This window comes from Panthera pardus, unplaced genomic scaffold (assembly GCF_024362965.1).
Source record: "Panthera pardus isolate Hobbes unplaced genomic scaffold, ASM2436296v1 HiC_scaffold_2, whole genome shotgun sequence".
In the NCBI taxonomy this organism is placed as follows: Eukaryota; Metazoa; Chordata; class Mammalia; order Carnivora; family Felidae; genus Panthera; species Panthera pardus.
Genome location: NW_026526765.1, coordinates 26357258 through 26382280, shown reverse-complemented (window position 1 = coordinate 26382280; position 25023 = coordinate 26357258).

Below are 25023 nucleotides of genomic sequence, written 5' to 3'. Positions count from 1 at the left end.
AAGTAACTCTGTAGATAACAGATAACTGTAATTGATAAAACAAGCGGACAAAAAATTATATAAAATATTTGAACAACCCACTTAAAAATATATGTAATTGAATACCCAACCACTGCAAGCCACACATTCTTTTCAAATACACATGGGAATTTTCAGAATTGCTAAACCGTAAAGCAACTCAACAAATTTCAAAAAAATGACATCACACAGAATACATTAGATGACCACAGATCAACGTATAGTAAAAAGATAACTAAAGAATTCCCATATATTTGGAAAATACAAAATATGCTTCTAAACAACCTCTGGATCAAAGAAGAGATCACAATGGAAATTAGAAAATATTTTTAATTTAATGATAATGAAAATTGTGTGAAATTCAACTAAAATCATACTTTAGAGGGAAATACATATATTAAGTTCATATATTAGAAAGAATAAAGGCTGAAAATCAGTGATCAAAGTATCCATCTCACGAAGTTAGTAAAATAATAGCAACTTAAATGCCTCAAAAATAGAAAAAGAGAACTGATGAAGAAAGGAACAGAAATTCATGGAACAGAAAACCAACATATAATAGGATCAACAAAGTAAAAATTGATTCTTTGAAAAGACTAATTAAATTAGTACACTGGGCAAAGCTTAAGAAAAAAAAAAGGCACAAATTCATAACACAGGATTGAAAGGGTGATATAACTACTAATCCTATACACATTTAAAATATAATAAAAGGATATTATTTATAACTTTACAGATTTGAATTCTGTGATCTCTCCACAGTGATGGTTATCTTCTTATTTTTTCAATTTTATATGAACCTTCTTAATTTTCAGAATAGTTTTCTAAACTTTTCTACAAATTGCTGGCTCCATTTTCTTCAATTTTAAGTCTTCTTCTTATGGTCACTATTGAAAATGTTACCTCATTGGATCTTCTATACTGTTAATCTCCCATTTTATTTTGCCCAAGTCTTATTTAATAGAGAGAATATCCTAGATCATTATACTGAGGGGAAAAAGGCCACTTCATTTTTAAAAAGTTCTTTCTCTTTGATATGAATCAATTTTAGAACTTTTCACATGCTATTTCTATTCCTTTCTACTGCAAAATATTTTTTGTGGTTTCAGATTATTTTAATGTTTTTGTAATTTGATCATATTTGAGATTTTAAGATTTTAAACTCATCCAGAGCATCATATGTAAACGAAGAGGACTTTGTTGGGACCAAACCAAGGCCAGGCCTTATACAAACAAATGCCCCCAATATTTCTTCTTCCTCCTCCCTCCTTGCTCCCATATACACACATGGCAGTTTGGTGCTTCCACTTCTCTCTACCCAGATCTGGAGCTGGAAGGCAACTTGGAAGGCAGAAGAGGCAATGGTTGAACGAACTAACTGACTTTGAAATCAGTAATATCTGGCCATATTTAGGCTCCACCATTTACTGGCTGTGTGTGTAACTTAGGACAAACTGATCTACTGACAGGTTTTCTCAGTTTTCTAACCAGTAAAATTGATATAATAATAACCTCCTCACAAGTTTGTTGTGATGAATAAATAAAATTATGTATGAAAGTAGCTATAATAGCACCTGACCCATAGTTAATGCTCAGTAAATAGAAGCTAACAATAATCATTATCCCAGCTCCCCATTCCAGTTGGACTGCAAAGATGCATACAGCCAAGGGCCAGAAACAAGTAGAAGTAGCTAGAAGTCTAGCTACTCAGTCAAAGGCTATAACTAAGACCTTATTATCCACCTTAAATTATGTCAAAATTTAAAGTAAAAAAAACTAGCACCTCAAGCTTGCAGGTACTAAATATAAAATGATGATACCAGTATCTCAAAGGAAGCATTCAAGTCAATATTCAGCTGAAAACTTCTGTCAGGTAGACTTCATGAGGGTAAATGCCAAACACCTGTTAACACAGATCATACCTTTAAGTTAGTATAGCTTTTTTAGATGTATGTTAAACTTCACACTCAAATTTCTTCTCAGTTAACTCCAAAGATCTTCAGCCATCTGACACAAACTATCTTGCCCTTTTCTATGGAAAAAATCTATTCTACTTCTTAAAGTATTTTCACATCAAAAGATTAAAGCCTTCCAACCAAGAGGTAAGAATAGAGGGAGCTAGCTGAAATTGTTGATTATACAGGGTGTGTGTGTGTGTGTGTGTGTGTGTGTGTGTGTGTGTGTAGCTGATACCACTCTTGGAAGAGTAGAGGAGGGTATGAGTGACTACCCAAATACCTCAATAGCAGGGAAAGAACTATGTTTCTCTTCTTTGGAAGAAGCCACACATTCTGGAGATTGCTGAGGGAGGGGCAGGCAGGGCTTGTGGTACTCTATTGTTTTGAGTGAAAGAATAGTTTAAGTGTCATCATTTACATTGCTGAAAAGATCTATTATTCACTTAGTAATTTAACAATTACTTATTTCATGCTGTGTTCCAATCATGGCTATAGCCCTAAACTACAGAAACAAAGTAGACAAACACTGACCTCAAATAACTCATAGTCTATCTGGGAGAGCAACAAATAAGCAGATGACTAAAAGGTAGTGTGACAAGTGTGACAATGCTGACCAAAAAAAAAAAAGTGGAGTCATGGGAGTGCTTGAAAGAGCAGAGTTTTGAAAGATGAGTGGCATGTAGCTAGATGAAACATTAAAGAAAAGATAAACCACAGAAGAAACAGATACAAAGCAAGACAAAGCTGACATATGCTGGGACCTGCAAAGAGTTTTACATAGCTATAGTGTGAGGTGTGATGAAAGATTTTTACCTCCCAAATGCCTGTAATTTATCCACCATCTCCATCTCCAATGCTCAACCTTTTTGTAAGTTATTATGATCTCTTGCCTACACTACTGCACAGGACTCCCACCTTGTCTTCCTACATTCATTTCTCCTCACTTTATGATACAATCCCCATATTGAAGCTGAAATAATTTTTTAAATATAGAAATTCAATACCCAGTTACATATTCTTGTAGGACTTGCATGCTCTTCCTTCATAGTATTTGTCATAGTTTGAAAATGAGTTTAATTTTATAATTATTATTTAATTATATCTTATCCTTCAAGTGGGATGTATGGGAATGGAAAATTTTAAGCCCTGTGTGTTTTGTAAAGCCTTGGTTAAAACTGTGACTAAAACCTTAAGTTGTAAGTTAAAACATTACCTAATGAGAAGCTTTGATAAGGAATAAAACCTTTAGAGGCAGCAACCTCTTTGACCTTGGCCGTAACAACTTCTTAGTATACACTTCTCTGGAGGCAAGGGAAACAAAAGCAAAAATGAACTACTGGGACTTCATCAAGATAAAAAGCTTATGCATAGCAAAAGAAATAATCAACAAAACTAAAAGACAACCTACAGAATGGGAGAAGATATTTTCAAGTGACATATCTGGTAAAGGGTTGGTATCCAAAATCTATAAAGAATTTATCAAACTCAACACGCCCAAAATAAATAATCTAGTTATCAAATGGGCAGAAGACATGAAATAGTCTCCCAAAGAAGGTATCCAGATGGTCAACAGATACATGAAAAGATGCTCAACATCACTCATCATCCGGGAAATACAAATCAAAATCATAATGAGATACCACCTCAGACTTGTCAGAATGGCTAAAATTAACACAGGAAACAAAGAGTTGTTGGCAAGGATGTGGAGAAAGGGGAACCCTCTTGCACTGTTGGAAATGCAAACTGATGCAGATACTCTGGAGAACAGTATGGATGTTCCTCAAAAAGTTAAACATAGAACTACCCTATAATCCAGCAATTGCACTACTAGGTATTTACCTAAAGGACACAAAAATACTGATTCAAAGGGGCACATACACTGTGATGTTTATAGCATTATCTATAATAGCCATGTTATGGAAAGAACCCAAATGTCCATTAAATGATGAACAGATAAAGAAGAAGAGGTACACACACACACACACACACATACACACACACACACACACAGGAATATTATTCAGCCATCAAAAAGAATGAAATCTTGCCCCTTGCAATGAGGTGGATGGAGCTAGAGCACATTATGTTGAGTGAAATAAGCCAGGGAAAGAAAAATAACATCTGATTTCACTCATAGGTGGAATGTAAGAAACAAAATATAGGAGAAGGAAACATAGGGGAACACAGGGGAAGGAAAAAAAAAAAAACAGAGAGGGAAGCAAACCATAAGATACTGTTAACTATAGAGAACAAACTGAGGGTTGATGGAAGGAGATGGGTGGGGGATGGGCTAAATGGGTGATGAGTATTAAAGAGGGCACTTGTTGTGTGTTATATGTAAGTAATGAATCACTAAGTTCTACACCTGAAACCAATGTTACCATTTATGTTAACCAACTAGAATTTAAATAAAACATTTCATTAAAAAAAATAAAACCATTAAGACAGGTTTCTAGAAAAAGTAATTGAACTAGTTATTATTCTTTGTTACTATACAACATAAGGAAATAAAAGTCAGAGGATATTTACATTCCTTTGACCATAAAACACAAGTACCAGAAAACCAACCAGGGGAGATGCTGTTCTTATTAAAGTTAAATATGTACATATCTGTACTGTCATATTTTGTCATCATGAAATTGTTTCTTTTTTTCTTTTTTTCTTATAATGATAAGATTTCTCATGATATACTTCTATTAACTATATTTTTCCACAGAACATAAAAAAAGTTGTGATTATTGCAAAATTTAATACTTTCACATTTTTAATATATTAAACTATGTTTAATAAGAAATTGAGTTTAGTCTCGTAAGTGTTAATAAATACATCAGCATCTTGACAGTTAACTCACTGTGGGATAACTTATGTTATTCTTAACTCCATCACTATTTAAGTTACATATATAAGTGATATGTTTTTATTTGCTAGTTAGAAAACATTAAGAGCCTTTTGTCTTTGCTTCATCCGAATCTGAGATAAATAAATTGTGATTATTCTAAATAACTCAATTTTAAAGTAAAATTTTATGAAGTAAAATGCATAGAAAATTTCCCAAATTATAAATCCATCACTAGATGAAACTTTACAAAATGAACACATTCCATGTAATGAGCATCTATATCAAGAAAGAGAATATTATCAATGCCTTAGGAGCTGCCCTTTTGTCCCCTTCTAGCAAATGCCTCCCTAAACGGAAGTACTTCCAACGACATAGATAAATTTTTCCTGTTTTAAACTTTATATAAATGAAACCATACAGTGTATAGCCATTTCAGTCTTGCTTTTTTGCTCTACACTGTATGTGTGAGATTCATCCACATTCTTGCATATAGCCGTGACTCATTTATTCTCATTTTTATGTAGTGTTCCATTGTATGATGGCAAATAAAAACAAAACTGGACTTAGATGAGGAAAGACTTTATCCAAAAAGATTACTGCAATAGGGACGACTCTCTGATCTCAGAAATCTACAAGTATCTCAAAATCAAACAGAAAAAGGTTTATTTATATATATGGAGGGAGAAGGACTAGCAGGAATTTCGTGGGAGAAGCAGGCACAGGTGGACAGGAGCAATTGGCAATATCAAGGTGCTTAAACAAGAAATATCTTTCTCTGTAATTGGTCAGTTTTCAGAATGAGCTGTTAAGGAGAGGGATGTTCAGCACCATAATGCTTTAGTGCTTGTTTAAAACTTGGGAGTGAGCCAAAGTTTAGGGGCCTGCAGGGAGGAGAGAAGCCTACGTGAAGTCTGGTCTAGCTAAAGAAGAGGAGAGCAAGAACACTTGGCCAATGATTGTTTCAAAGTTTGAGAGGATACTGCCAAACAGATTGCCAAAGTGGTTATAACAAGTCGGACTTTCACTGACAATGTCTTAGAATTCAAATTGCTTCTTATCTTGACCAAAATTGGATATTGTCCTTTTTTTTTATTTTATTTTAGATATTCTGGTGAGTGTGAAGTATATTTCATTGCCATTTTAGATTTCATCTATCTGATAACTGATGAAGTTGAGTGCCTTTCTTCTGTTCTAAAATATGCATCTTAAACCTATAAACTTTTTTTCAGGCACCTTTAGCTGAATCCCGCAAGTTTTGCTGTCTTCATTATCAATCAGTTCTAAATATCTTCTAATTTCTGTTGTGTTCTCGTCTTTGACCCATGTGTCAGATTCATTTTCAAACACAGTAAAAGTCTAGTTTCTTCAATAATGGTACAATGAGAAGTGAGGGGACTACCTGATTTTGCTTTTCATTGTGTCCTCAGTATCTAACAAGGTACATGGAACATAGTAGGCACTTAATAAATATTTGTTGAATGAATTAATTAGCCAGTTAATTAATTAAAAGTGAGAAGGCTGAAGAATCATGAAAGAGTCATGAAGAGTCATCCAGATCATGAAAGGCTTTATGTGACATGCTAAGGAGCTTGGGTTTTCAACTGAGAAAGATGAAGAGCCATTAAAGGATTTCATCAAGGTAATGATATGATCTGATTCATATTCTCGACAGATTAGTTTGACAGTAGTGTAGAGGATCAATTAGAGGTAATAAATTAAAATGAATGAGATTTGTGTATCCATCATTAAATATTTATTGACTGTCTAATGTGTGCTAGGCACTGCTCAAACCATAAGAAGGAGAGCAGTGAACAAGAACAAAACTCCTGCCTTACAGGGTTTGCATTCTTATGAGAGACACTAAATAAAATTTATTTTGATATATCCAAGGACTAGTAGTTCACAATAGTAAAATATACTATATGTAGGAAATAATGTTTAAATTGAAAAATATTAAAGAAATAGAATTGATCCTATTTACTTGTTATTCTTTCACTAAAATGAAATGAGAAATCTAGCAATAAATGACATTTTTCCAAATTAGATAGTTCTCCTTTACTTCCCTTTCTTTTGCTTTCTTTGGAACATTTTTCATAGTTTCTACATTTGTTCTCTGAAACTTGGCAGCCTCTTTAGTATCCAGATGATCTTCATGCCCTCATTTCACTTAGCCCTTTGCTATATTTCTTTTAACCCTTTCATTAGCTATTCACGGCTACCTCTTAATTCCAAATGGGACAATTAAACCAAACAGATGCAAACAGATCCCTAAATTTGGTGAAATTAACCCACTTTTGCACAGTAGATGACTGTGTAGTTGTACCTGTTCTAGAGGTGAGATTTTTTTTTTAATACCAAGAAAACTCCGAAGACCTTTTCTAATGCCTCAGTAGCCAGATCCTTCCAAGATGGGAGGGTTATCAGGGACCTAATGGACTAAAAGAATGGGTGGCTTTCCTAAAGAAGCCAGTTGCTTCCATGTACTCACATAATAATTTATCAGCTATGTAACAGATGAGAAATTCAGATAAGGCATGTCCCCCCCCATAAATATTGAAAACACCTATTTACAAAATATCACCTTACCCCATCTCTCAGTTTCATTTCTCATCTTATTCTACCTTATTTGAAAACACGTTCCTTTTTCTTAATTTCCAAATAAACCTTTATTATAATTAATAGTATATTGTTATAATGTATGTTATAATGTTATGAATTTATAGTGAATATTCAGTATTTTCTTAGGAAATAACCAGGAGCATGTTCATAGTTTCCCTATTCTGAAAAAGTTGACTATGTTGTCATCAGCATCAGATTTCAGTTAGTCTCCTAAAGCACATAACTTGGTGCTAGATTCTAGATGTACAAAGACAAATGAGAAAACATCTGACTACCATGAGATCATAGTCTAAGTGGAAGATACAGACAAATAAGCACATAATTTTTAAAAATTGGATGAATTTTCATTTATGTGTAGAGTACAATGAATGCAGAAAGGAAGGAATATCTTGATGCAAGAAAGGGGGAAATTCCCAAAGAATACTTCGTGAAAGAGCTACTTGAGCTGAATTATGAAGGACAAAGTGGAAATTTAGTAGGAGTTCTTTGAACTAATAATATCTCATCTGCAAAGATTTTAGATTTCCCCAAATTGATCCCCAAAATGGGGATATAAATTTGGAAATGGTACATGCATCTCAATTATCATGTCTGGGGCTAACTTGTGACCACTTCCCCAAATTCTAGACAGTTTTGGCTCCACTTGAACTCCACTCCCCATGCTATTTATGTGATTAAGAATGAAGGATAAATGCCTTACCTATAACTCATTACAAAAGATAAAATTTTAACTTGGCCAAATGCCCACTGATGTTGTAATGAAGTCAAAAGACATTTGGCTTCAGGATTTAATGATCTATGAAGGCCAGTAGTAAATAACTTTAGTTTTATGTCACAGTGAAACCGTGTAATACAAGCTCTATTGTTTTCAGAAAATTGACTCGCTGAGAAATTCATAAGACTCACCAAATTCCATAGTCTCCACAACCTCTCACTTTCTGCCCAAACAGAAGAGGGGAGCACATAGAGCCAAATCTTAGTGCAATTAGAAAACACAGTGAATCATTTTTACTTCCCCAATTCCAATTAAGAATAAAATATTTGAATGATTTAATTTCTTAGTGCAAACCTGGCCTGGTCGTGAAGCAGCACTTCCACACAATTATTATTGAACCCATCATTAGGAGTTCCTTATTTTTTGGTAATTGGAATTACATGTTAGGGAAGATAAACTAAAACCACCATGTGACCTGGCTGCTATCGCTTCTGCCTTTCTACACCTGAAAGGGACTACTTAAAGAATGCTGTGATGACAATGGCTGGAATGCTATTTACACCTTTAACCAGAGTTAATTTAGAGGCAGAACAGTAGTAAGTGAATCACATGTTTATCTTTTAGAGAAAATATGAATTCCATGTTTTCCATTTATAGAAAGGAACAGAAAAAGAAAAAAGTGCTATTACCTAGAAAATTTCTGCTGAGGAATGCCTAGTGATGTTATCATTGTGATACCATTTAACAAGTGGCTTAAGAAAACCTAATACTGCAGGCAGCGTTGTGGAAGACCAACTATAATTATCTGCAGTTGATTCTGGGTTATTATCTGGCTTTGGTTATCCTGGTTCCTGGATTTTCTTATTTCTCTTTCCAAATCCTACTTGGGGACCCTGTATTTTGATCGGTAGTACCTTTCTAAGAGAGCTGGCAGGAAATAGTGGAGATGAAATTACATTGCTCTATGTGTGTGTGTGTGTGTGTGTGTGTGTGTGTGTGTGTGTGTGTGTGTGTGTATACATATACATGTACATATATATGCATATCTACACATATATGTATATATACACAGATGTACATGTGTATATACATATATGTATATGTACATATATGTATATATACATAAAAATCATGGAAGATTTTTGAAGGGGAGAGCTCCAGAATAACTGTAAAGTGAAACTTGAAGATCTCTGGGGTGTTTAATAACATATCCTGTCTTTATCTCATAGCAATTATGAGTACACTGATTTAACTACCTTTATTTTAAGCACCTTTATTAGATCCTCCAAGCAAATTCCATAAATATAGACTTTTTCTAAGTGCTAAGGATTAACCAATGATGAACAGTTGATCACTGCTCCAACCTGTATTTGTTCCTCCTTGATGTCATCTCTACTGGATTCTTCCAAAATCAAGCTTCCAACTTGAGGGCATACATGGTGCAAACTGGCAAGGAAAAGAACAAAATTCTGTGCTGTAAAATTAATTTTTTCAGTGTGATCACCAAGGTGTTTGACTTGTTTTCTGGCCTCTTTGAGAGCCTTTGTTCCTGGATTCTTGGCTGGCTTCCTCCTCCCAGTGACAGTGTATGGCTTTGTTTCTCCTTAATCTTCATAATCAACACCTCCATTTGTGATGGCAAAGTACATTCATCAACACTGTTGTGTGGAGCACTTTCTTGTGTGGAGAAATCAAAGGAAAGGTAAACAGATGTCCTGCTGGATCCCATATTCAGAGCTTATTGGTGACCCACGGAGAGAACACACTGTGACTTTCTTTTTGAAGTGTCAACACCTTATACATATCAGAATAGGATTTTATCTCTATGTCCAATCCAATATAAAATTATCTCATAGAAGGGAGATATTGTTCTTCCAGATGGATTAGAAACTGGATAGGATAAGCTGTGACTGCCTCCACACCACTAGACCTGATATTGCCTCCCTTTTGTATCATTCTGAATCATGACCAGATTAATGTAACTGGGATTCTTTTACATCTCTCCTTGAAAACAGGGAAAAATAAGGGGTGCCTGGCTGGCTCAGTTGAAAGAGCATGAGACTCTTGATCTCAGGGTCATGAGTTCAAGTACCACATTGAGTGTAGAGATTACTAAAAAAAAAAATAAATAAGTAAACTTTAAAAAAAAGAGATGAAAACAAGGAAAAAAAGTTTTACAATCTTACTTGACGTGAAATTTCAATGTAAATGTTCAGCCATATCAAATGGTTCTGAATTTTCCAATTTGACATTAATATAGACTTAGGCCAGTATTTTACTTTTTTTTTCCTTCCAAATCTCCTATTATTAACAAAGCAAAGAAAAAAATGAGATTCTTATCAGTATATGTTGTCATGTGTTGAAGGGGCCAGGTAAAATGTACTATGGCCTGAATTGTTTCCTCTCAAAATTCATATGTTGAATCCCTAACCTCCATTGTGACTGTATTTGGAGATCAGGCCTTAAAGGAGGTAATTAAGGTTACACGAGGTTATAAGGCTGGGGCTAAACCAATATGACTGGTGTCCTTGTAAGAGAGATACCAAGGATGCATACACACAGGGGGAAGGCTATGTGAGAAGGCAAAAAGTGCTATCTGCAAGCTAAGAAGAGAGGTCGCAGGAGAAACATGTTAGAAACTTGATCTTGGACTTCCTTCTCAAAAACTGTGAGAAAATAAATTTCTGTTGTTTAAGACACCCAGCCTGTGGTATTTTGTTATGGCAGCCCCAGAAGAATTAATGGAGAAAAGTGAGGAAGTCAAGCCTTCAAGATTTGAAACAAATTTATCTTTTGTGGAATCTGTGGATTTAATTGGGTTGTTTTGGACAAAACTGATTTATTCGTTTTATTAAAATAAAAATATCCTAGCACCAATAAGACAGCACAACTTTGTGTTCTCCAAGAGTTCAAATAAAAAATTGCCTGATTAGTGGGGTAATGCTTAAAAAAATTTTTTTTGTTTTCTTAAGGAGGAGTGGGTAGAGGGAGAGAGAGAATCTTAAGTAGGTCCTACACTAGAATGGAGTCTGACTCGGGGCTCAACCCATGATTCTGGGATCATGACCTGAGCCAAAATCAAGAGTCAGATGCTCAATCAACTGAGCCACCCGGGCACCCCTAAAATAATAATATCATAGCACTAAGACAGCACAACTCTGTGTTCTCCAAGAGTTCAAATAAAAAATTACCTTCATAGTTGGATAATTCTTGATGCATTCAACACTGTGCTAGGAACCTAGTGAAATGTTTGGCATGATGATTTCAGCTAGAAACATCTAAAGAAAGAAACTTACTAATATCATAACTGTGGTTGTATTATGTTCACTGTTTGTTCCATAGGCTATAGTTTTGTCCTGCCTATCCATATCTCCAAAATTTTTTTCAGTGGTCTAGTGTGTCTTTTATAATGGAAAAGTAAAACATAATTGACTTGAAAACATTACGTGTATGTATATGTAATTTTATATACATAATGTTTCAACTAATTACATTTTTCATATTTTATATATTTATGTTGTAGATATAGATAGAAACATTATGTTGTAATGCCATCCACAGTTTATCCAGAGTGTCAGGAATATTTAATTTGGGAAGGCTTATGAGAGAAGAAAAAAACAATTGTGGAAGCAGTGGCATGAGAAAAGACGTGTAAGAAACAGAATAGGACATGCTTTGACAAAAGTACAGTTTTTTGTGCCACTAATGTTATGAGGATACATGTATTATGTGTATTAAGGCTGGATAGACTAGAAACTGATGACTAAAAATCCTAACTGCCATGTTAAGGAGTATAGACTTTATTCAGCAGCAGTGAAATAACATGGGTGGTGGTGTGAAGGTTTGGAGCAAAGAGACTGGATCTTGGGAGACAGGTTAAGAAGCTATGAATTAGTCCTTGAGAAAGATGCTATAGGTCTTGAGGAAAATAGCAAAGGGGATAGAGAAAAGAGGATGGAAAAAAAATGACATTGTATAAGGGGAATGGGTAGGACTTAGGGATAGATTGGACATGATGAAGAAAGAAAAGTACAAAGTCATGATACTGCAAAGTTCCCAGTTTGGAAGATTGTAAGAATAGTAGCTCTAGGATGCAGTGTAGGGGACCCTGGAGGAAGAAGAGTTAAGTTTTGGTTAGGACAAATGATGAATTAATGTTTATCTCTATGAAAATGTCCAAATGCTATTTGAAAACACAGAGAGGGAGCTTAGGCGCAAACTAGAACCAAGAGAATGCTTCTTCTTTCTAGGAGTGAAAGTGTGAACATATCATAAGAAAGAACCAAGGATGAGCTTTTGAGAAGCCTCCCAGTTATGGGGCTGGATGTAGAGGGAAAAAAAAGCAGCCATGGGGGGATAAAAAGCAGAATGCAGCTAGAAGGAAGAAGGTCCAAGAGAATATGATGATACAGCAGGTGTTAATAAATGCTTTTGGTATGCTTGCCATAGCATGAACATACTTGCTGCTTTGGCCTGACTGAATAAACAGGCTTCAGTAACCAGGGAAACCATTTTACTCCCAGAATCAACAATGGGATGGTGCCTTGTTGTCTAGGATAAGATGGGGTTGGCTATTCATCCTAAGACCCTTCCTTCCTGCTTCTTGACCTGTAACTTGGCCTCCCTTAGTTCTCTTATCTTCAACTCATAGGGAGCATACTCCAGTGAGGAGGAAACTGCATCTCTCTTCTGCAGGCACCTCCTCCTATTTCTATCTCTTATCAGCTGTAATACTATCCCAGGTTGTGATTCCAGAGAGCAGTGGGCTTGGACATTCTCTCTCTAAGACCAGAGGTTATCCAAACAGCCAATGGCCAAAGAGTAATCCCTCACAATTAATTATAATGAACAGCATTAACAGTTAAAATTGAGACTTCCCTGACCATTCCAGAACACAACTGTGTTGATTGATCTCACTTTAAATTCATGACTGCTAACCTCCAATGGGCAACCCTACCACACATGCCTAGCTTATTCCTGTTCTTCTAAATTATTACTAGCTCACATTTTTTTTCTACCTTCAAGTCTCCTAACCCCCAACTTTCTGTCATTCTTAGTGATGATATTTGTAGAGACAGTAGAAGCAGTCACCATCAGCTTTCCAGTATCAAATATTAAATTATAACTTCATTCAGCACCCAAACTCTGCATTTCTTCAGCTACATTGAATTTGTATAATTTCTGTATCAAAATCCAATCCCTTCACCTGTATCCTAAACCCTCTCAACAGCTCAGTCACTTTGCCTCTGTTATTATCCCCTCTCTGCTGGAGCACTCCAATCAGCACAGAAACATGTTCTGATGTTTCACATTAACTTTTCAGAGTCTCTGCCCCACCAGTGAGAATTCTCTAAACATTTAGGTTCTTCCAACAACTCTTTCTTTGAGCCACCATCCTCTTTCTTCCTGAAAGCCCTCTTGTTCCTGCAAAGCCCTATCCTACTTGATTTTATTTGACACAGTACAAATGAAACCACAATTGTGAATTTAGTCCTTGCTTGAGCCAATTATTCTGTCATAGCTTATGGACATTATGCACTTCCTAAATCATGCCCAGCACTCTAGATATTGCTACCAGGTAATGGAGAAATGTCAATTTTTTATTTGTTAACAACAGTTTGGAACTTATTAACTAAAACCAGGTCTATATTAACATGAGTGAAGCTTGGGAAAGATGCAAAGAGATTATTGAAAATATAAGAAAATTACACCTGTAGAATAAAGTTAAAGTACTAAACCTATTAAACTGAAAAACAACTTAATAATTGTATTTGTTAAAGTAGAATTATTCAGAAGACAATGAATCCTGATTATCAATTCCATTAGTAACAAAGGTAAAAATAGGTTTTAATAAAGCAGAAGAGACTTTGTTTATTAATTAGTTGTGATGGAAATGCATTACCAAATACATTTTAAAACCTCTTTCACTAGAATAGATATTTTCATGTAAAATATAACTGCCTTATTTAGGAGGGATTCAAGAATGGCTATTCCTTTTTTATGTGTATTATATTCTCTTATATTTATCTTAAATCTTATATAAACCATACTATTTATTTATTTATTTATTTATTTTAATATAATTTATTGTCAAATTGGCTTACATACAACACCCAGTGTTCATCCCCACAAGTACCCTCCTCAATGCCCATCACCTATTTTCCCTCTCCCCCACCCCACCCCCCATCCACCCTCAGTTTGTTCTCTGTATTTAAGAGTCTCTTGTGGTTTGCCTCCCTCCCTCTCTGTTTGTAACTATTTTTTCCCTTCCCTTCCACCATGGTCTTCTGTTAAGTTTCTCAAGATCCACTTATAAGGTGGATATCTGTCCAGATATGTCAGATATGATATCTGTCCTTCTCTGACTGACACTCAGTATAATACATTCCAGTTCCATACACATTGCTGCAAATGGCATGATTTAATTCCTTCTCATTGCCAAGTAGTATTCCATTGTGTATATAAACCACATCTTCTTTATCCATTCATCAGCTGGTGCCACAAGAATGGCTATTCTTAAAGTCAGTTGAAAGTAATAAATTACCTCCACCAGATTCTCCTTTACTGAAATTACTCTTCTACTAATTCTGAAATGTTTTGTACTGCCATGTCATGGTTATTTTTTCTTTAGTCAAATAAAAATTTATGTTTCCCCAAGCTGTGATGAAGAGTTTCAGAAACCTGGTACTAGAAATGCAATAAAAGTACTTCCACTTTGCAAACCTCTCCAAGTTCTTTACTCACTCACCTGAGCAAAACCTTCTGTAAATGGTGTAACATGTACCACAAAGGCCTCTTGGGTTTGTTTTTTTTTTTTTTGCCTCTTTGGTTTCTGTCTCTTTTCTTTTATGAGACAATGTGGTAAACACCATCAAGATATAACTATTTTTAATATTTAAAAAACTATGCATGATCTTCAGATTGATAACCAGTAAAGAAATTAAGTCAGTAATCAAAAAACTCCCAACAAACAAAAGTCCAGGGCCAGATGGCTTCACAGGTGACATTTAAAGAAGAGCTAATAACTATTCTTTTCAAACTATTCCAAAAAGTAGAAAAATAGAGAAAATGTTCTAAAAAGTAGAAAAGGAAAGAAAACTTCCAAACTCATTCTATGAGGCCAGCATTATCCTGATACCAAAACCAGATAAAGACATGACTAAAAAGAGAACTACAGGCCAATATCCTTGATGAACATAGATACAAAAACTTCAAGAAAGTACTAACAAATCGGACGCAACAATACATTAAAAAAACATTCACCATTATCAAGTGGGATTTATTCCTGGGTTGCAAGGGTGGTTCAGTATTTGCAAACCATTTGATCACTTAAATAGATGCAGAAAAAAGCATTTGACAAAATACAACATCCATTCATGTTGAAAACCCTCATCAAAGTAGGCTTAGAGGGAAGATGCCTCAACATAATAGAGGCCATATATGTAAAACCCACAGCTCATTTCATCCTCAATGGGGAAGAACTGAGAATTTTTCCTCTGCGGTCAGAAACAGAACAGGGATGCCCACTCTCACCTACTGTCATTTAAAACAGTACTGGAAGCCCTAACTACAGCAATCAGACAACAGAAGAAATAAAATGCATCCAATTTAGTAAGGAGGAAGTCAAACTTCCACTATTCCCAGACAACAGAATACTCTATATAGAAAACCTGAAAGACCCCACCAAAAAACTTCTAAAACCGTGCGCAAATTCAGTAAACTTGCAGGATACAAAACCAACATACATAAATCTGTTGCATTTCTATATACCAGCAATGAAGCAGCATAAAGAGAAATTAAGAAAACAATCCCATTTACAATTGCACCAAAAATAATAAGATACCTCAGAATAATCCTAACCAAAAGGAGAAAGACCTATGCTCTGAAAACTATAAAACACTGATGTAAGAAATTGAAGACAAAAGAAATGGAGACACATTCCATGCTCATGGATTAGAAGAACAAATATCATTAAAATGTGTATACTACCCAAAACAATCTATACATTTAATGCAATCCCTATCAAAATACCAATAGCAATTTTCACAGAACTGAAACAAACAATTCTAAAATTTGTATGGAACCACAAAGACCCCAAATAGCCAAAACAACATTGAAGAAGAAAAGCAAAACTAGAGGCATCACAATTCTGGACTTCAAGTTCGATTACAAAGCTATAGTGATCAAAACAGTATGGTACTGGCACAAAAATAGACACATAGATCAATGGAACAGAATAGAAAACCCACAAATAAACCCACATCTAAATGATCAATTAATCTTTGACAAAACAGGAAGGAATATCCAATGAGAACAAGACAGTCTCTTCAATAAATGGTATTGGGAAAACTGCATAGCCACATGCAAAAGAATGAAACTGGACCACTTTCTTATACCATACACAAAAACAAATTCAAAATGGATTAAACACCTAAATGTGAACCATAAAATCCTATAAAAGAACTAGGTAGTAATTTCTTTGACATTGGCTGAAGCAACTTTTTTCTAGATATGTCTCCTGAGGCAAGGGAAACAAAAATAAAAATAACCTATTTGGACCACATCAAAATAAAAAACTTCTGCACAGCAGAAAAAACAATCAATAAAACTAAAAGGCAACCTATAGAAAGGGAGAAGATATTTGCAAATGAATTATCTGATAAAAGGTTAGTAGCCAAAATATATAAAGAACTTATAAAACTCAACACCCGAAAAACAAATAATCCAATTTAAAAACAGGCACAAGACATTAACAGATGTTTCTCCAAAAGAAGACATCCAGATGGTCAACAGACACATGAAAAGATGTTCATCATCACTTACCATCAAGGAAATGCAAATCAAAACTACAGTGAGATATCACCTCACACCTATCAGGATGGCTAAAATCAACAACACAAGAAAAAACAGGTGTTGGGGAGGATGTGGAGAAAAAGGAAGCTTCATGTACTGTTGGGAATGGGAATGGTACAGCTACTATGGAAAACAATATGGAGGTTCCTTAAAAAGTTAAACATATAACTACCCTATGATCCAGCAATTACACTACTGGGTATTTACCCAAAGAATACAAGAACACTAATTCAAAAGGTTACATGCACCCCTATGTTTATTGTAGCATTATTTATAATAGCCAAGATATGGAAGCAGCCCAAGTGTCCATTGATTGATGAATGGGTAAAGAAATGGTATATATATACAATGGAATATTAATCAGCCATAATAAAGAATGAAGTCTTGCCATTTGCAATACATGAATGGAACTGGAGAGTATAATGCTAAGCAAAATAAGGCAGAGAAAGACATATGCTATATGGTTTCACTCATATGTGAAATTTAAGAAGCAAAACAAATGAGCAAATGGGAAAAAGATAAAGACAAATCAAGAAGCAGACTCTTAATTATAGAGAACAAACTGATGGTTACCAGATGGGAGGTAGGTGGAGAAATGGGTTAAATAGGTAATGAGGATTAAAGAGTGGACCTGCCGTGATGAGCACCAGTGTTGTATAGAAGGGTGGGGGGTTGGGGGGGGTGGTCACTTTATTGTACACCTGAAACTAATATAATACTGAGTGGTAACTAACTGGAGGAAAAAAACAACTATGTGTGTTCTTGTGTTAATTGTACAAATACTACAAAATTGTATTAAGTACTGCATAGTGTAAATCTTCTACTCATAATAGATTTTATTGTACAATAGTCATGTATGTGAAGCATACAGTTGGCCCTCAGCCTGTTCCCTATTTTTGTTATTAGGTCCCAGGAATCCAGGTATGATGTTCTATTTCCATAGATATGAAGACATGGACTTTGGAGGGAACTTTGATTATGTTTCTGTCATGCTTGTGTTTCTGTTTGTGTTTCTGTCATGTAGAGGATTTGAGCCTCTATGCTATACGATGTATATGATTATTTTTTATATGACAAATATGGTAAAAGTGAACACCTGCTAAGACACACTAACCATGAAAAATCAGAGCACACTATGAACCACAGAAGAAACTCAATAAATCATCTATGTAATGTAAGCAAAAAAAGCCACATTCACACGAAATATCCAAATAATTCCAACTTTGGAGCCTTATTTATCTAGATTATGGCATTTCTACATAGTGTCTTATAGATCCAGATAATGCCTTCAGTAGCGGAAATTTTTCATCCTTTCAGGGTGATTTTTTAAAACTTTTGTAAACAATTAGAAGTTATTTGGAGAGAAATGTAAGTAAAACACCTTAGTAAATTCTGTTTCACATTTCGGAAGCCAAATTAAGGTATAACCTAAAAGTTAAAATATTGTCTGTCTGGCTCATGGCTGTCCCTGGAGGTAACTGAATGATGAACACTATACTGGAATAAGGGTGAATTTGAAGGGCAATACTATTGATGTGTTTAAGGGGTTTTTTTGTTCTAGAGTTTTTTAAGTCATTTCTCTTCAGTCATACCTCTTTTTTTTCTAAGTTTATTTATTTATTTTTGAGAGAGAGAGAGAAAGAGAAAGAACATAAGTGGAGGAGGGGCAGAAAGAGAGAGAGACACAGAATCCAAAGCAGGCTCCAGGCTCCGAACTGAGTCCGCAGAGAGCCTGATGCAGGGCTTGAACCCATGAACTGTGAGATCATGACCTGAAGTCAGAGGCTCAACCAACTGAGCCACCCAGGCACCCCTGTCATACCTCTTTTTAACAAAAAAGTAGATCCAAATGTTTTCTTGAGAATTTCTCTGGCATTTCCTACGATTGCTTCCAGCCTTGTGTATGGTAGCATCACAAAGCCACAGTTAGATATTATTCTGTGAGCAGGAAGGGAAAGTAGGACTCTCCTGGTCTCAGCTTGCCCAACAGCTCTCAGGTACATTATCCTTTGCCCCAACTGCCCCTCAGTATCCCATTCTCATGCCATCCTTGTCATCAGGTGAAATGTTCAAGCCACACAGCCGAAGAAGTTAAGGAGAGGAGTCCATTTGGAGCATCTTTAAAAGCAATGGTAAAGTTAAGTCTTGAGCAGTGATGATATCATTCTGAAAATGGTTTTATTTCCAAATTTACTGGAATCTTCAAGAGACAGATGTAGACATATTAATAATGTCTTATGAGAACATTAAGCTTTGTTTTAGGAGATACTACCAGTGTTCTGCCTACCATTTGCGTGACCCTCCCCTGACCTCTGTATGTTCTAGCTTCTAAAAGCTCACACCAGCAACTTTGTTGGGGAGACTACTAGACTATTACTGAGCTTTTGCCCATACAGGCAGGGAGCCAGAAGTCCCTCAGAGAGCCCTCAACCAGTAACTGTTGCCAGAGTACTGAAGGCACAGCTTACTTGCCCAAGAGTCTTGGGAGCCAAGGAATTCTACTACTCTTTGTCACTCATCAATCCAATACTAATGACCTTAAATAGCTTGCAAAAATATTAATAATTATTATCTATATTCTGTTATGTAAAATTTTACTCACATTAATTCATGTGAATGCATTTAGTCAAAAACTTATTTTGAGGAATCTCTATGAACAGAATACTGTGCTTATATTTAGATTCTATAAAGAATAGGTGAACCTATACCCTGAGGTATAGACTGTTACCAGTATGTTTTGTTTGTTCTTTTCTAGTTGATAAGAAGAGTGGCTCATTTCTACAAAGCTCATTCAAACTTACAGTCTCTTAAAATGTATCTCTATGGAGAATTCTAGATGGCAACTGGAAATTCAAGGCCAAGAGTTTGGTTATAGCTAGAGACTAGGCCATGGTTTATTCTAGAAGTCAAAATGTGAACAGATCATAGGAGGGGGTGAGGATGGGGTGTTAGAAAAGGCTCTCAGGGGGCTGGAGGTAGAAGATTAGCCTTAGATTAAAATAGAGTAGGTTGGGGCGCCTGGGTGGCGCAGTCGGTTAAGCGTCCGACTTCAGCCAGGTCACGATCTCGCGGTCCGTGAGTTCGAGCCCCGCGTCAGGCTCTGGGCTGATGGCTCGGAGCCTGGAGCCTGTTTCCGATTCTGTGTCTCCCTCTCTCTCTGCCCCTCCCCCGTTCATGCTCTGTCTCTCTCTGTCCCAAAAATAAATAAAAAACGTTGAAAAAAAAAATTAAAAAAAAAATAAAATAAAATAAAATAGAGTAGGTAGGATAACCTATTACCTAGGAGAAGGTAGTGTCACAGAAGATGGAAAGAATTGTTTTGAGAACAATGCATCAAAAGAGCTTGTTTCTTCATGAGCAAATACAGTGTTGTCCTGCCTCCCTCCCATTGCTAGGGCTGCTGCACATATTGCCCCCATTGCTGCTTCATCTTCCAGGGGACTTTTCATGTTCCCAATTTTATCCTTGTACCCAACACTCTATGTTTACATGACATTGTATGTGATAGTAGAAAGCATTATTATCACCTTTTCTGATTAGTTTAACAGACAGTCTTCTCTTGTAAATGTTATCACAAGCCCTATGGAGTGATAGATATGTAACACCTCATGGCTCTCTCCTTCCCCTCTACTTTGGCTAGTTGGTTCTTGACATTTGCATGCCTAGCAGCAGTATCCATTGTAGCAGCCAGAGAATACACAAGTGAAAAGAAAACAAAATTAACTTTAGAAAGAAGCAGGCACTTGATATAAATAAAAAATGTACTCAAAGTCTACTTTCCACTGTTGATTTGCACCAAATGGACAGGAACATTTTCAGGTACAATTCTCTCTGTGCTGCTATATTCCAGTCCTGTTGTTACCCTTAAAAATGTTCACATTTGCAAGTTACAATGGATACCATCAGATCTAATTCCTCCTGGGGCCCAAAGATACGCTTCTTTTTCATCTTTTATTTTGATCATGGAGGTATTTTCACAGAGTTTATCCTCAATGATAAATTATATTCCGATTCTTTGAGTCAGAGCAATGTTTTAACATGCACATCAACATCGGGGTTGCTGGCAGCAATTTCTTACTAGACGCATCTACAAAGGCAAGGGAATTAAAAGCAAAGATGAACTATTGGGACCTCATCAAGATAAAAAGCTTCTGCACTGCTAAGGAAACAATCAACAAAACTAAAAGGCAACTGATGGAATGGGAAAAAATATTTGCAAATGACATATCGGATAAAGGGCCAGTATCCAAAATCTGTAAACAATTCACCAAACTCCACACCCGAAAAACAAATAATCCAGTGAGAAATGGGCAGAAGACATGAATAGACACTTTTCTAAAGAAGACATCCAGATGGCCAACAGACACATGAAAAGATGCTCAACATCATTCCTCATCAGGGAAATATAAATCAAAACCACAGTGAGATACCACCTCATGCTAGTCAGAGTGGCTAAAATGAACAAATCAGGAGACTATAGATGCTGGAGAGGATGTGGAGAAATGGGAACCCTCTTGCACTGTTGGTGGGAATGCAAACTAGTGCAGTCGCTCTGGAAAACAGTGTGGAGGTTCCTCAAAAAATTAAAAAATAGATCTACCCTATGACCCTGCAGTAGCACTGCTAGGAATTTACCCAAGGGATACGAGAGTGCTGATGCATAGGGGCACTTGTACCCCAGTGTTTATAGCAGCACTTTCAGCAATAGCCAAATTATGGAAAGAACCTAAATGTCCATTAACTGACAAATGGAATGATGTGATTTATATATATATAGTGGAATACTACTTGGCAATGAGAAGGAATGAAATCTGGCCATTTGTAGCAATGTGGATGGAACTGGAGAGTGTTGTGCTAAGTGAAATAAGTCAGGCAGAGAAAGACAGATACCATGTTTTCACTCATATGTGGATCCTGAGAAACTTAACAGAAGACCAGGGGGGAAGGGAAGGGGGAGAAAGTTACAGAGAGGGAAGGAGGCAGACCATAAGAGACTCTAAAATGCTGAGAACAAACTGAGGGTTGATGGGGGGTGGGGGAGAGGGGAAAGTGGGTGATGAGCATTGAGGAGGGCACCTGTTGGGATGAGCACTGGGTGTTGTATGGAAACCAATTTGACAATAAATTATATATTTTAAAAAATCGTGGTTTTTTTTACCAGTTTTGCCTGGAGATGGGAAATTTTTAGAGATTAATTCAAAACATCTCAAAACCACATGAACATGGGACAATAAAGACTATTAATGATTAAAAAGTGGTTTTCTGGACTTTGAAGAATTCTCACCCATGAGAGCCACTTGATATTTTCACTTCACAAGAAGAAACAAGCCTAAGCACAAAGATTTAAATTAGAAAGAAGAACGTACTGACAGTGAAGACTGATACATGGTATACATTAGAAGTGGTTCTGAAAGCTAAGTGCAGCCACTGTGGAAAACAGTATGGAGGCTCCTCAAAAAGTTAAAAATAGAACTACCCTACCATCCAGCAATCACACTAGGTATTTACCCAAAGAATACAAGAATACTAATTCAAAGGGATACATGCACCCTGATGTTTATAGCAGCATTATTTACAAATAGCCAAATTATGGGGACAGCCCATGCTGACATGAAGTGATGAATGGGTAAAGAAAATGTGGTATGAGTATATACAATAGGAATATTACTCAGTCATAAAAAATGAATGAAATCTGGCCATCTACAATGACATGGATGGAATTAGAGAGTATAGTCTTAAGTGAAATAAGTCAGGCAGAAAAAGACAAATACCATATGATTTCATTCATATGTGAAAACAAAACAAACAAGCAAAGTATAAAAAGAGAGACAATAAAATAAACAGACTCTTAATTATAAAGAACAAACTGATGGTTACCAGAGAGGAGGTGGGTAGAGGGATTGGGTGAAATAGGTGATGGGGATTATGGAGAGCACTTGCAATGAGTATCACGTGTTGTGTGGATGTGTTGAGTCACTATATTGTACACCTGAAATTAATGTTACACTGTATATTAACTAACTAGAATTTAAATGAAAACTTAAGAAAAAGCTAGGTGTAGAATCTTCATCTAGGAAGATGTTAGAAATTGAACATATTTGCACCAGTCTGCGAAAGTTTGGCATATTAGAGTAATGGCAATGGAATGTGTATGGAAGTGATATGACATTTCCAGGCCAGGCTCATGAAATCCTTCCACATCTTCCAGTAAATGGAAAGGATTTCAAGGTCTCTGAGAAAGTTGAGACCACAAGATGGAAAAATACTGAAGCTTCAATGAGTATATGGAAGGTGACCAAACCAGAACATCTGTCTGAATTCTATGGGTTTGGTAATAACTTTTAGTTATATTAAGCCATGAGATTTTCAAAGTGTTGTTGTTGTTGTTGTTGTTGTTGTTGTTGTTGTTGTTGTTGCAGCTAATATAAACTTACCCTAACTAATACACTGACATTGTTATTTTTTTTAAGCTTTCTTTGTTGGTGTTATGTATGCCTAGCCTGAGTTAGAAGGTGTATTACTTTTCTGTGGATGCTGTAACAGATTACCACAAACTTAGTGGCCTAAAACAGTACAAATTTATTATCTTACAGTTTTGCAGGTCAGAAATCCAACCTGTGTCTCACTAGGCTAAAATTAAGGTGTTGACACAGCTCTATTCCTTTATGGAGGCTCTAGAGGAGAATCTGTTTTCTTACCTTTTGCAGCTTCTAGAAACTGCCCACATTCCTTGGCTTGTTGCCCCCTTCCATCTTCAAAGCCAATAATGACAGTCCAGACTTTCCCACATCATGTTATTCTGACACTGACTTTTCTGCCTTCCTCATGCACATATAAGATCCCTTATGATTACAGTGGGCTCACCTGGATAATCCTAGATAATCTCCCTATTTTAAGGTCAGCTGATTAGCAATCTCAAATCCATCTGAAACCATAATTCCCCCTTGCCATGTAACCCAACAGGTTGCAGGTATTAGGATATAGATACTAATGGAGGACAGGGGGACATTATTCTCCCTACCACTGAAGGGTACCTAAAACATTGCTTATTAAGGTAAAATTTAGCCTTAAATTAAGCATGAACTTCCTCACCCAGATTAGTCATACTCTGATATCTCTCAGGGTAAAAACCAGTATGTCCCATAAATACCAAATGACACTTGCTACTAACTGTCTTTTAAAATAATTAAAAGTGTATTTACCTAACCATTTAGTCATTATTTAATTTGTACATTCTTTAGAGTTCCATATTTTTCCAAGATAGAATTTGACCACATTTGAACCACATTTCACATCTCATCTAAGGGGGGAAAAATTGAAAAAGTAATGCTGCAAACATCTTTACATCAGGTAAACATTATTCAGAGTGTCTATCTTTGCATTTTTTTCAGGATTCTCAACTAGAAAGAACTACCTCGGTGTGTGTATATTCATATTCACAGTCATACATATGCATGCATTCATATATGAGAAACAAATTCTCCCCCCTCCAGAAAGCAGAGGTCAGGGAAAAAGAGGGAGAGAGACTTGGACTGAAGTTATAATGAGAAAAGACACTAAAAATAACATTGTGGCTTTTGTGGGATCCCATATTTATCTTTTCAGATGCTTCCAGAGCAAACATAGTCCATTTATAAATGAAAGGAGGATTTTGCTGTCAACCTAGAAGCTCCACCTGAGATCTGGGAAGGAAAAGCCCCACCCTCACTCTTTTAGTCTGTTACCTCATGACCTGAGGCAAATACCACCACCACCACCACCGCAGCCCTCTGAAAAATGTAGGTGTAGGCAACTATGCTCACCTTTGCAGTACAGAAAAGGAAAGCAGTTAGTATTTAAATCTACTCAAGAAATATAGTTTCAATATGGCCATTTTTCCAACCTCAACAATTATATCTGAAATGAGATTCAACTTCAATTAAATATCATATTTTCATGTATTCTAGTCTTAGGATAGGGTACAGAGATCCTGCCTATGTGGCTCAGAAGTGACCTGGTTACCATAGCAGAGATGAAAAGGG